Raw genomic sequence first — 12,518 nt, 5'->3', positions numbered from 1 at the left:
CGAGTTCATGGAGACCGTCCGCATGCACGACGAGATAGCTCGCCACACCTGGCTCGGAATTGAGGCGCAATAACTTGGCAATCGCGAAACTCGGGCTCTCCATCTCGATGCCGACTTTCGCATCTTCGTCTAGGGCGATCTCTCCGTCTACGACTACTGCCGCAAGATGAAGGGAATAGCGGATTCCCTTGGGGATCTTGGCAAGGTCGTCCACGATCGCACCCTCATCCTCAACGTCATCCGCGTCTTGAACGAGAAGTTCGCGCACATGCGCATCCACTTCCAGCGCGCCCGCCCATTCTCGACCTTCAGCGAGGTCCACAACAATCTCCTACTCGAGGAAATCTCCATCAGCCGCAATGCGATCGCGCCCTCCATCGCGCTCATCGCCTCGATGTCCAAGGGTCCCATCGCCCCCAGCTCGTCCACCTCCGGCACTCCTGCACGGGGCTCCTCGGCCTACTCGGGCGGCAGGTCAAGTCGCCCTGCCAGAAACACATCTGCAGGCTCCTCCGATGGCTCAGGATGTTGTCACAGGCGCAAGGGCGCCAATGGCGCCAACTGGCCTTCCTTCTACAACCCATGGATGGGCAAGATCACCATGTGGCCCGGCCAAGGGGAGGGCAGCCACTAGCAGCAGCAGGGCCAACAGCAACGGGGAAGGCCTCGGGCTTCCAGCAGTGTGGCAGGCCGCAGCAGCAGGCTTTCCAGCAAGCCCTGCTAGCTGCCTCGCTGCCTTACCTGCAGGCCCAGGCTCATCAGCAGCAGCTGCTGCCCTTCGTGACGCCTCTTCCCTAGCAGTTCCTGCCGCCGATGCAGCTCCCTCCACAGGTGTTGCAGCCACCTGTCCAGCAGCAGATGCAGCCGCACATGCCTCAGCAGCAGCAGAACTGGACCCCTTGGTCTGGTTCATGGGATCAACAGTCTTTGGCTAATTATTTTTAGCACCATGACTCTGAATCCCCCCACCGTCACTGATTGGGTTGTCGACTCTGGTGTTTCGACACATGACTCCTGACACCGGTAACATCTCCTTGTTCCGTCCACCACGCTCCTCATATCCTTCATGTATCATTGTTGGCAATGGGTCTACCTTACTGGTTGTTGCATCTGGTCATTCAGTTCTTCCTGACTCTTTTATCTTAATAATGTTCTTGTCGCTCCTGATATTATTAAGAATCTTATTTCTTTTCGCCAATTTACCACTGATAACCATTGCTCTATCGAGTTTGACCCCCTTGGCCTTCCTGTGAAGGATCTTCGTTCCAAGAACGTGATCGTCAGGTGCAATAGTGTTGGTCCTCTCTACTCCTTATTAGATGAATATGTAACATATGTATCTAGAAGGTTCTTGACTATAGATAGAATACAAATCTTCTGTAATTAGGAAACCTTGTAAGCCACGCCAGGGGCTCTTCTTGTCTATATATAACACGCAGGCGGCACGAGGTCAAGTGCACGCTTCAAGCCCTCTGATTCTCTTACATGGTAACCAGAGCCATAAAAAAAATTAGATCCATCTTCCACCATGTCAACCTCCTACGCCGCCGCCATTAATCCCTTGGTCGGCCAAGCTGTCTCCGAGAAGCTGACCAAGAACAACCATGCACTATGGAAGATGCAAGTGCTTGCCATCGTGAGGGGCGCACGCCTGGAAGGATTTCTCACAGGCGCCACAAAGACCCCTGCATCGTCTACCGTGAAGAAGACAACAGATGGCAAAGATGAGGAGGTGCAGAACCCACTCTACGTTGAATGGGTTGCTACGGATCAACAGGTCCTGGGATTCCTGCTCTCTTCTATCACTCCAAATATTTTGTCTCAGTTAACTGCTTGCAAAACTGCTGCTGAAGTATGGAGTGCTGTCGAGGCCATGTTCACCTCGATGTCACGAGCGCGCACCGTCAACACCAGGATCGCGCTCGCCACAATGAAGAAGGGCAATCTCTCCATGGCGGAATACGTTGCCAAGATGCGGTCTCTCGCTGATGAGATCGCGTCTGCTGGCAAGATCATCGACGACGACGAGCTGGTCTCCTACATTCTTGCCGGCCTTGATTACGACTACAATTCCATCGTCTCAGCCCTAGTCGCCAGGACTGAGCCGATCAGTGTGGGAGAGATGTTCTCCCAGCTGCTCTCGTTTGAGCAGCGCATGGATCTTCTCCAGCCTGATAGCCGCTCCTCGGCTAATTCCGCCAACCGGGGGCGCGGTGCATTGCGAGGCGCGCGAGGCAGAGGACGCTCGCGCGGGGGTGCTCCATCTCGCGGGCGTGGCCGAAGCAATGGGCAGCGCCAGCAGAATCAAGGCGCACAAAATAATCAGCAGCATGGGCCTGACAACAGACCTAGGTGTCAGGTTTGCAAGATAAAAGGACATACTGCTGATATATGTTGGTACAGATTTGACGAAGACTTTGTACCAGAAGAAAAATATGCAGGTGCAATGTCTACATCCTACGGAGTAGACACCAACTGGTACATGGATTCGGGCGCTACAGATAACATCACCAGCAACTTGGAGAAACTATCGATCCATGACAGGTACAAGGGCCACGATCAGATCCACACGGCAAGTGGGGCAGGTATGAAAATCAGTCATATTGGTCATTCTACTGTTACAACCCCTAGTCGTGATCTTCATCTCAATAATGTTTTATATGTCCCCAAGGCCAACAAAAATCTTGTTTCAGTTCATCGCCTCACATCTGATAATTCTATCTTTATAGAATTTCACCCTGATTCTTTCTTGATTAAGGATCAGGCAACGAAGAAAACTCTGCTTAGGGGACGCTGTGATCGTGGGCTCTATCCTCTCCCTGCTAGGCGCACAATAAAGCAAGCCTATGGATCTACAAAAATTTCTTTTGACAGATGGCATTCTCGTCTAGGTCATCCGGCTGCTCCGCTTGTGGAGAAAGTCATTAGCCAATTTAATCTTCCTATTTTAGCAGATTCAAATAAACATTCGGTGTGTGATGCATGTCAAAAGGCCAAGAGCCGTCAGTTACCTTTTCCTCATTCCAGCACTATTTCCCAGCATCCTTTAGAAATTATTTATTCTGATGTGTGGGGCCCTGCGCCCAAATCAATTGGTGGACACAAATACTATGTGAGTTTCATTGATGATTATAGTAAGTTCACTTGGATTTACCTCCTTAAATTCAAATCTGAGGTTTTTACCAAATTTCGAGAATTTCAGTCTCTTGTTGAGCGCTTATTTAATCGTAAGATTATAACTATGCAGACCGACTGGGGGGGTGAATATCAAAAACTGCATCCCTTTTTCGCCCAAGTAGGCATCACACACCATATCTCCTGCCCGCATACACATCAGCAGAACGGGGCAGCCGAACGCAAGCATCGCCATATTGTTGAGGTTGGTCTAGCTCTTCTTGCTCATGCCAACATGCCGCTAAAATTTTGGCCTGATGCTTTTCTTTCCGCCACACATTTGATAAATAGAACACCTAGTAAATTACTATCATATGACACGCCCCTCTTTCGACTGTTCAACCAACAGCCAGATTATTCCTCTCTTCGTGTCTTTGGATGCGCCTGTTGGCCCAATCTACGACCCTACAATACCCATAAACTCCAATTCCGCTCCAAGCAATGCACTTTCTTAGGATACAGTCTGTTTCATAAAGGATTTAAGTGCCTGGATCCTGATTCTGGAAGGGTTTATATTTCTCGCGACGTAACTTTTGATGAATCTCTATTTCCCTTTCAATTTCTTGGTCCTAATGCTGGTCGTCGGTTTCACGATGAAATTAACCTTCTACCAACCTATTTGTTAAATCCGACTAGTGGGGTTCGTAGCATAAGTGATCATGTGGCTGATTCTTCAATTAATCCTGCTAATAATGATTTCCCAGCGCATCAAGTCATGCAGGAATTGCTGTCATTGCAAACAGAGATGCCTAGTGCTTCTTCTGGCGGAGCTGACCCCCAAGGTGATTCACCTGCGCCTCCAACGACTTCCGCAGGTGTATCTGTCCAGGAGTCTGAGCCCGGCATATCGTCCCATGACACATCGCTTGGACCAACGGCCACCTCTCCGATGCATGCGGGTGATTCTGTGTCCGGTGCACCTGACACGAGGGCGCTCGATCAGGATCCTCCGGCGGCTGTACTCATGCCGGGACCTTCTACGGCACCTTCGGCTGGGGGCGAGCTATATCAAAGGCCGAAGACCCGTTTACAAAGTGGTATTCGCCAGGAGAAGCGCTACACCGATGGTACGGTTAGATATTCTTTCTTGACATCTACTGGTGAGCCACAAAACTTATCAGAAGCATTAGAGGATAATAATTGGAAACAGGCAATGGATGTTGAATATGATGCGTTAATGAAAAATAAAACATGGCATTTGGTTCCTCCCCGGAAAGGGCGTAATATTATTGACTGCAAGTGGGTATATAAAATCAAATGTAAACAAGATGGCAGCTTAGATAGATACAAGGCTCGGTTGGTTGCAAAAGGTTTTAAGCAACGATATGGTATTGATTATGAAGATACTTTCAGCCCTATTGTTAAAGCTGCTACTATTCGAGTTGTTCTCTCTATTGCTGTGTCCAGGGGTTGGACTATTAGACAATTGGATGTTCACAATGCTTTCTTGCATGGGCTTCTTGAAGAAGATGTCTATATGAAGCAGCCTCCTGGGTACGAGGACAATTCCAGAAGAAACTATGTCTGCAAGTTAGATAAAGCTCTATATGGATTGAAGCAGGCGCCTAGAGCATGGTTCTCAAGGTTAAGTAAGAAACTTTATGCCCTTGGTTTTAAAGGATCCAAAGCCGATACTTCTTTATTCTATTACAGCAAGCGTGACATCATTATGTTCATGTTAATTTATGTTGATGACATCATTGTGGTTAGTTCGAAACAAGAGGCAGTGGCCGCATTACTTCAGGATCTCCATAATGATTTTCCATTAAAAGATTTAGGTGACTTACATTACTTCCTCGGTATCGAAGTTGCCAAAACTAAGCATGGAATTATTCTGACACAAGAAAAATATGTAAATGATCTGTTGAAGAGAGCAAATATAGCAGATTGCAAGCCAGTAAGCACACCTCTATCCACTAGTGAGAAACTCTCAATTTATGAAGGAGATCCGCTCGGTCCTATAGATGCATCAAGATACAGGAGTATTGTAGGAGCCTTGCAGTATCTTATACTGACAAGACCTGACATTGCTTTCTCAGTAAATAAGGTTTGTCAATTTCTTCATGCACCAACAACAGTACATTGGGCGGCTGTTAAAAGAATACTGAGATATCTCAAGTCATGTGCAAAGCTTGGTCTAAAGATAAACAAGTCATTTTCTTTCTTGGTAAGTGCATATTCAGATGCTGATTGGGCAGGCTGTCCCGATGACAGAAGATCAACAGGTGGCTTTGCAGTATTTCTAGGAAATAATCTTGTATCATGGCATGCAAAGAAACAGGTTACAGTATCAAGGTCAAGTACTGAATCTGAGTACAAGGCATTGGCCAATGCAACTGCTGAGATTATTTGGATTCAGACTTTATTGAAAGAATTAAAGGTATCCAGTCCGCCTGTTGCACGGTTGTGGTGTGATAACATGGGGGCCAAATATCTTGCATCAAATCCTGTGTTCCATGCTAGAACTAAACACATTGAAGTTGATTTTCACTTTGTCAGAGAACGGGTAAACAGTAAATTACTTCAAATTGATTTTGTTCCTTCTGAAGATCAAGTGGCAGATGGTTTCACCAAAGCTTTAAGTGTACGAAAGTTGGAGAATTTCAAGTACCATCTCAACTTAGGAAAGTTGTGATTGAGGGGGAGTATTAGATGAATCTGTAACATATGTATCTAGAAGGTTCTTGACTATAGATAGAATACAAATCTTCTGTAATTAGGAAACCTTGTAAGCCACGCCAGGGGCTCTTCTTGATTATATATAACACGCAGGCGGCACGAGGTCAAGTGCACGCTTCAAGCCCTCTGATTCTCTTACACTCCTTGCGCTCCCCATGCCCTCCACCCCATCATGTGCTCTCGGCGCAACTGCTCCCGCTTCTATTTGGCACTGCCACCTTGGCCACCCCGGTCTCGAGGCCCTGTCCAAACTCATCAGCACTTCTGCCATTATTTGTAATAAAAGCATTGGAAACTCAGTTTGCCTTGCTTGCCAACTTGGCTGTCATGTTCGGTTACCATTTCATACTTCATCTTCTAAAGCTGTTAAGAATTTCCACTTAATTCATTGTAATCTATGGACCTCCCCTATGGCGAGTGTGACGGGTTACAAGGACTATCTAGTCATTCTTGATGATTGATCTCATTTTTTTGTGGACGTTCCCCGTGAAGCTGAAGTCTGAAACTTTTTTGGCTAATTTCTTCTCTTATGTGATGACCCAGTTTGGCTGTCCCATCAAAAGTGTCCAGTGCGACAATGACCATGGGATTGACAACTCGTCGGCTCGGACCTTCTTCCTCACCTATGGCGCCCTCCTCTGCATGTCGTGTCCTTACACGTCTGTGCAGAATGGTAAAGCTGAGCGCATGATTCTTTGGATGAGTAACATTGTGCGCTCCATGCTCCTCCAGGCATCTCTTCTTGCGTCCTACTATGTTGAAGGTTTGCACACTGCCACGTACCTCCTAGACCGCCTGCCCACCAAAACCCTCAACCTTGGGAAGGCGACTTCTCTCTGTTCGGTACGCACCCCACATATGAGCACCTTCGGATTTTTGGCTGTGCTTGCTACCCGAACCTTTCCGCCACCGCTCCACACAAACTCTCGCCACATTCCACCCTTTGTGTGTTTCTCGGATATTCTTCCAATCACAAGGGTTACCAGTGTCTGGACCTGTCAACCAATTGAATCCTCATCTCGCGACATGCTGTCTTCAATGAGGCCTCGTTTCCCCTATCCTCCACCCCACAACCGGCTAACGAGTTTGACTTCTTATTTGAGTTCGAGGCTTGGGTTCCACCCATTGGACCTCAGGCTCTCCCTACAGGACCGACGACTCCGTCTTCTCCCGCGCAGCCACGGCACAGCACCAGCTCCTTCGACAGCGGCCTCGCTGTCCATGCCCACGCCACACGCGGCCTCGGGACCGGCTCCCTTGCTCACGACATAAGCGCCCACGGCCCCGGCTTCTCCTGTGCCACGCGCAGCCATGATTCCTACCCCATCGACCTCGCCCCTGCCCGCGCCACACGCGGCCTCGGCTTCCTCGCCTGCCCCTGTGTCGACCCTCGGCACTGCTTCAGTGCCGGCCTCGTTAGCAACACGAGCAGCCCCGATGCCGTTGCCACACCCAACAGTACCTTGGCCGCTGGTACCCCCGCTAGCGCGTACCTATGTACATCGCCCGCGGCAGGCTGCTGCACCGTTGCCAACTCCTCCAAGTCTTCCCCAGGGTGCAGTCCCGATTGCTCCTATCGTGAACCAGCACTTCGTTGCCACTCGTGGGAAGCTGGGATTCCGACAGCCGGCTGCCCTCCACACCGCGCCACTCTCGCCGATTCCGAAGACCTACCATTGCGCTCTCGCTGATCCCAAATGGCGCAGCATTATGGAAGAGGAGTATGCTGCGTTGCTCTCCAACAACACCTGGGATCTTGTGCCACGACCACCAGGTGCCAACATCGTGATCGACAAATGGATCTTCCGTGACAAGTTCAAGGTTGATGGCTCCCTTGATCGATACAAGGCTCGCTGGGTTCTCGGGGCTTCACACAATGTCTTGGAGTGTACTACAATGACAGTCCAGTGGTCAAGCCATCCACTGTTCACACTGTTCTGTCGTTGGCCTTATCGCAGCACTATCCTGTTCATCAGCTTGATGTGAAGAATGCCTTCCTCCATGGCACTTTGACCGAGACAGTCTACTGCTATCAGCCTACTGGTTTCGTCGACTTGGCTCTTTCGAATCATATCTGCAGGCTCAACACATCTTTGTATAGTTTGAAGCAGGCTCATCGCGCTTGGTACAGCCGCTTCGCCTCACACTTGCTATCGTTCGGATTTGTTGAGGCCAAGTCTGACACTTCACTCTTCATCTGTGGCCGCGGGTCTCACATAGTTTATTTACCGCTGTATGTGGACGACATTGTATTGACTGCTTCCAGCACTGATTTCCTTCGCCGGACCATCTCCGCCCTTCAGCAGGAGTTCTCCATGAAAGACCTCGGCGAACTGCATCATTTTCTGGGAGTGGCTGTTCAGCGTCGCTCCGATGGTATGTTTCTCTCTCAGCGGCAGTACATTCTGGATGTTTTGGAGCGTGCCAGCATGGCTGAGTGCAAACCATGCAGCACACCCGTGGACACCTACGCCAAGTTATCAGCTTCTGAGGGTGATCCTGTCAGCGATGCCACCCAATATTGGAGTCTTGTTAGAGCCTTGTAGTATCTCACCTTTACTCGGCCTGATATCTCTTATGCAGTCCAGCAAGTGTGCCTTCACATACATGCTCCACGAGAGCCTCACTTGACAGCCGTCAAGAGGATACTGCGCTAGTTGCATGGTATATTGAGCCACGGGCTTCTTCTTCGACCATCATCACCTTCCGAGCTTTCAGTTTACACTGATGCTAACTGGGCTGGTTGTCCGGATACGCGCAAGTCTACCTCTGGCTTCTCTGTGTTCCTCGGCTCTAATTTGGTCCCCTGGTCCTCCAAGCGGCAGTCCACCGAATCTCGATCCAGTGCCAAAGCTGAATACAGGGTTGTTGCCAATAGAGTTGCCGAGGCGAGCTGGCTCTGTCAGTTACTTCAAGAGCTTCACTGTCCGTTGCCACGTTTGAATCTTGTCTATTGTGACAACATCAGCGCTGTCTACCTCAGCACCAACCCTGTTCAACATCAATGCACGAAGCATGTTGTGATTGATCTCCACTTTGTGCGTGAGCGAGTTGCCATTGGTGATGTCCACGTGCTTCATGTTCCGACGACATCTCAGTTCGCCAACATCTTCACCAAGGGGCTTCCTACTTCAGTCTTTACAGAATTCAGGTCCAGTCTGAACATCCTACCTACCGATGATCAAACTGCGGGGGTGTTAGGAAATAGATCTCCTATATCTCCTATTCCTATTCTGTTAGGATTCCTTGCCGTGGCTGGCTACCTGCCTTGTGGTTCACGCCTGGACCAAGTCGGCATCTCCCATAAGTCTGTTTCTATAAGTTAGGGAGGTTGAGATTGTCTTGACTTAGGTCCTATATATTATAATCCTGATTCCAAACTATAACATATTTCTTGCTTATCCGTGGAACAACTTTCCATTTAAACCAGAACATTTTTCTCTCTTGCAACATTCTTTTTCTTATTTGTGGAACAAATGGTCCTTGACCGATTGCTCCAGTACAAGGATCTCTTACACTAGCTCGTGCATGTCGTTTAAATCATGAGTTGTGCTCGTTTCTCGCTGTCCATATTAACATTTGTGAGGATGGGATGCTAATGCGAGAATACTGCTGCAACAATTTTTCTCCCATGGAACATTTATTTCCTTCTAAATAAAACATTATTTTCATACTAGATCTAATGCAAGAATAGCTGTAATTTAGCTGTTGGGGTGGTCTTTAGGTGTTCTTTTATAGAAAAACAAAACTACACGGTTTGGCTTTCCCAGCCCAGTCCATCCAAGCCCAACATCTGCATTACCAACCCGCCGCCTCAGCCTCCGTCCCAAAACCCTAATCTGATTTCCGTCCTCTCGCTCGAATCGATAACAAGGCACGGTGATCATGGAGGAAATCCTATTTGCTCTGGAGGAAACACAAGAGGTAGTTGATCAGAAGTTGGACAAGACAGAGAGCCCCGAGGAATGCGGCAGCGAGGACGACGACGACGACGACGACGATGATGATGAAGAGGAGGAGGAGGAGGACGGCGACGATGACGAATCGGAGGATTGGATGCCTTATAGGGATAATGTTCAGCTGCCATTTTGCAAAGCAGGTAGCGAGAATCTCGGTGCTACAGAACTTAACTAAGACTGTATGGTGTATACGATCCGTCGATCTGGTTGAATGTAACTGTTCTTGTTACAGGGGCAAGTTTGTAGAAGAAACACAGAAGCTAGCTGATGACGTCCTTGATCGAAACATTGAACTGCGTGAAGAATGGTGCCACATGAGTAACAATAACGTCACTCCTTTGCCTTGTAGTCCTCTAGATGTTCTTCCAAAGATAACTCCAAGCTGTGTTACTAGTTGGTATGTGTGCTACCACCGGCGATATTGGACTGACATTGTTTCTCCAAGTGAGTATACACTGGGCGGTGTTTGAACTTGGCCATCTTCTCTCGCAGCCCATTCTCACTGTTTAAATTTGCAGCTATGCCAACTCATCCGTATTTCAGACCTTGTGGGATGATGCAAGTGTTCTCCATGAGATTATCAAGCACACAATCGCGTCCGGTTAAATATATGGTCATTTTGCTGTTTGTGATCACTGGGAGCCACTTCGGAATTATCTATTCAAGCGCTCAAAAGATGATCCAGCAACGATTGCACCGGTAAGTGATGCTTGCTATTGCCTTCTATTACATTTGTCTAAGAAATTGGATTCTCAAGCCTATGTTGGGGTTATCCTGTGCTTATTTTCCAAAGCTGCTATGGAAAAGCAGTAAAGGGAAAGCTACTTTGTTATTTCTATTATTCAGTACACAAGAATTTATATTAAAGGGTTTGTCTAAATCTGCTCCATCAAATTGGGTTACCAGAATCCACTGCAACCCAATGGAACCTCAGTTATTTTAAAAATACGAGTTTTGATGAATTTCCTGGACAATGGTTTTATACAATTTCTGAAGAATCACTTTATGTATTATACCTTTTACTGTACTAAAGGTAAAAGTTAACAAACTGATCCATCATACTGTTTATCTCTAATCTAGTATGTAATTGACCACATTTTCTATTCTTTTTTTTCCTTTTCATGTTACATGTAACTGTCGGGAACACCAAATTTTTTCAGTTTCTTTTGAGCTATATGCTCCCACTTTGACCTGCCTTTCTTCCTCAACCTCACCAAACACACACCAATATTAAATGCACATTTCATGTTACCCAGATCAGATCAACTTGCTGCCCCCACCCTGCTGTGCATGACCAAATTCACATGTTTTCTAAGCTATTCTGCTACTGATACAATTATAACGTATATACTTTTGTAGATGTTCTTCTACTGATACAGTTATACTGAATTTTCTTTTGCTGTATGAAGTCCTAACATTGTGCAACTGCAGGGTTACTCTGCCTTACCTCTTTGTAGCCCTAGTCGTGGAATGTAAATGTTGGAATGGATCTTAGTAGACATTGATCTTTGGATAAAGGGGAAGATGAATCTGCTGAAAAACCACTGTTTTGTGGGTATATCGAGTTGAGCGCTTCTTTGTGTACATATGGAACAAAGTTGGAAGGACGAATTCAGGGAGAGTGGCATTCCATGGACATGCATTTTGCTTTCCTCGGCCACAGCATTGAGTCTTTTGTGGAGATTTCAGTAGAAGCCAAACATTCATCAGAAATGAAGATTAGCGCTTTGACCAGTGCGTTTGATGATGAGATTACACTCTATGATGGTACATTTTGTGGGTTTGGAACAATAGTCAGACATTTCATAGCTGTGAGGCTGCTGGGGGAGTTGCTCATTTCATCAAAGCTGGATGGTTCATTATATAGTTGGAATTTTAAGCCTGGAGTTGGAATTCTCAAGGCACCTGCTCATCTAGTCTCTGATTTGACTCAGTTTGTTGTCAGAGTGTCCTTTAGAACACAGGGCAAATATGCATCAACATGGCAGTGGCCAGTGGAGCTCCAGCTGCAATGACATACGGTTAATTGAAATTTGATTGTAGGCAGGACGTCTGAAGCCTGAACACATGCGGTCTGAAACTAATGCTAATGAACCGTGAAGCAACTCATCTTTAGAGGGGTTCTTGCACTGGTTTCTGTTTCAAATGAAACAGATCTCTAAACTAGAAACTGCTCCATTTTGTTTTTGTACTTGGTGGCATAATCGGTGAAGCCTTGTGATTATCTTGAACGGAATATAATGCAGTATGGTTGACTTTTTGATTGCACTTGCTCTGAACCATGTTGTATGAATGCCAGCTCAGGATTTTATAGAACGATGTGAAGCTTGCAGATAAACATTACTAATCCTATTTGCATTGTTTAATGCATGGGTGCAATATTGACTGATTCAGGGTGTGTTTGGTTGAGCTTGGCTGTGAAAAAAAACTGCTGTAGACTGTGAGCTGTAAAAAAATCTCCCAACACTGGCGCAAATTAAGGGTCCGTTTGGATCCTTTGCCCAATCTGCTTTGCCTCACCGGATAGATTTATAGAACCTTGCCTTTATTGCGAAGGCGATCCATGTTGGCTCTCTTGTATGCGCCAGCTTTGCTGACAGCGCAAAGTGATGCTCTGCGCACTGGTACCTAAATGGAAGCCCACAGCTACCAGAAGCATGGGTGCTTGTTTTGGATGGAGATCAATCCGTCAATTTTTCATTTGGT

At 47.2% G+C, this 12,518-nt stretch overlaps 1 non-coding gene across 1 annotated transcript; it reads left to right on the top strand.

The window, feature by feature from the left end:
- Positions 1-2,011: 2,011 nt before the first annotated feature.
- LOC112896071 lies at positions 2,012-2,150 on the top strand. Its single transcript, XR_003229360.1, has one exon. It is a non-coding gene; the product is annotated as a small nucleolar RNA Z247 (small nucleolar RNA).
- The last annotated feature ends 10,368 nt before the right edge of the window (positions 2,151-12,518 follow it).

The sequence above is a fragment of the Panicum hallii genome, chromosome 5 (assembly GCF_002211085.1).
Source record: "Panicum hallii strain FIL2 chromosome 5, PHallii_v3.1, whole genome shotgun sequence".
Taxonomy (NCBI): Eukaryota; Viridiplantae; Streptophyta; class Magnoliopsida; order Poales; family Poaceae; genus Panicum; species Panicum hallii.
This window is presented reverse-complemented; position numbering and strand designations above follow the sequence as displayed.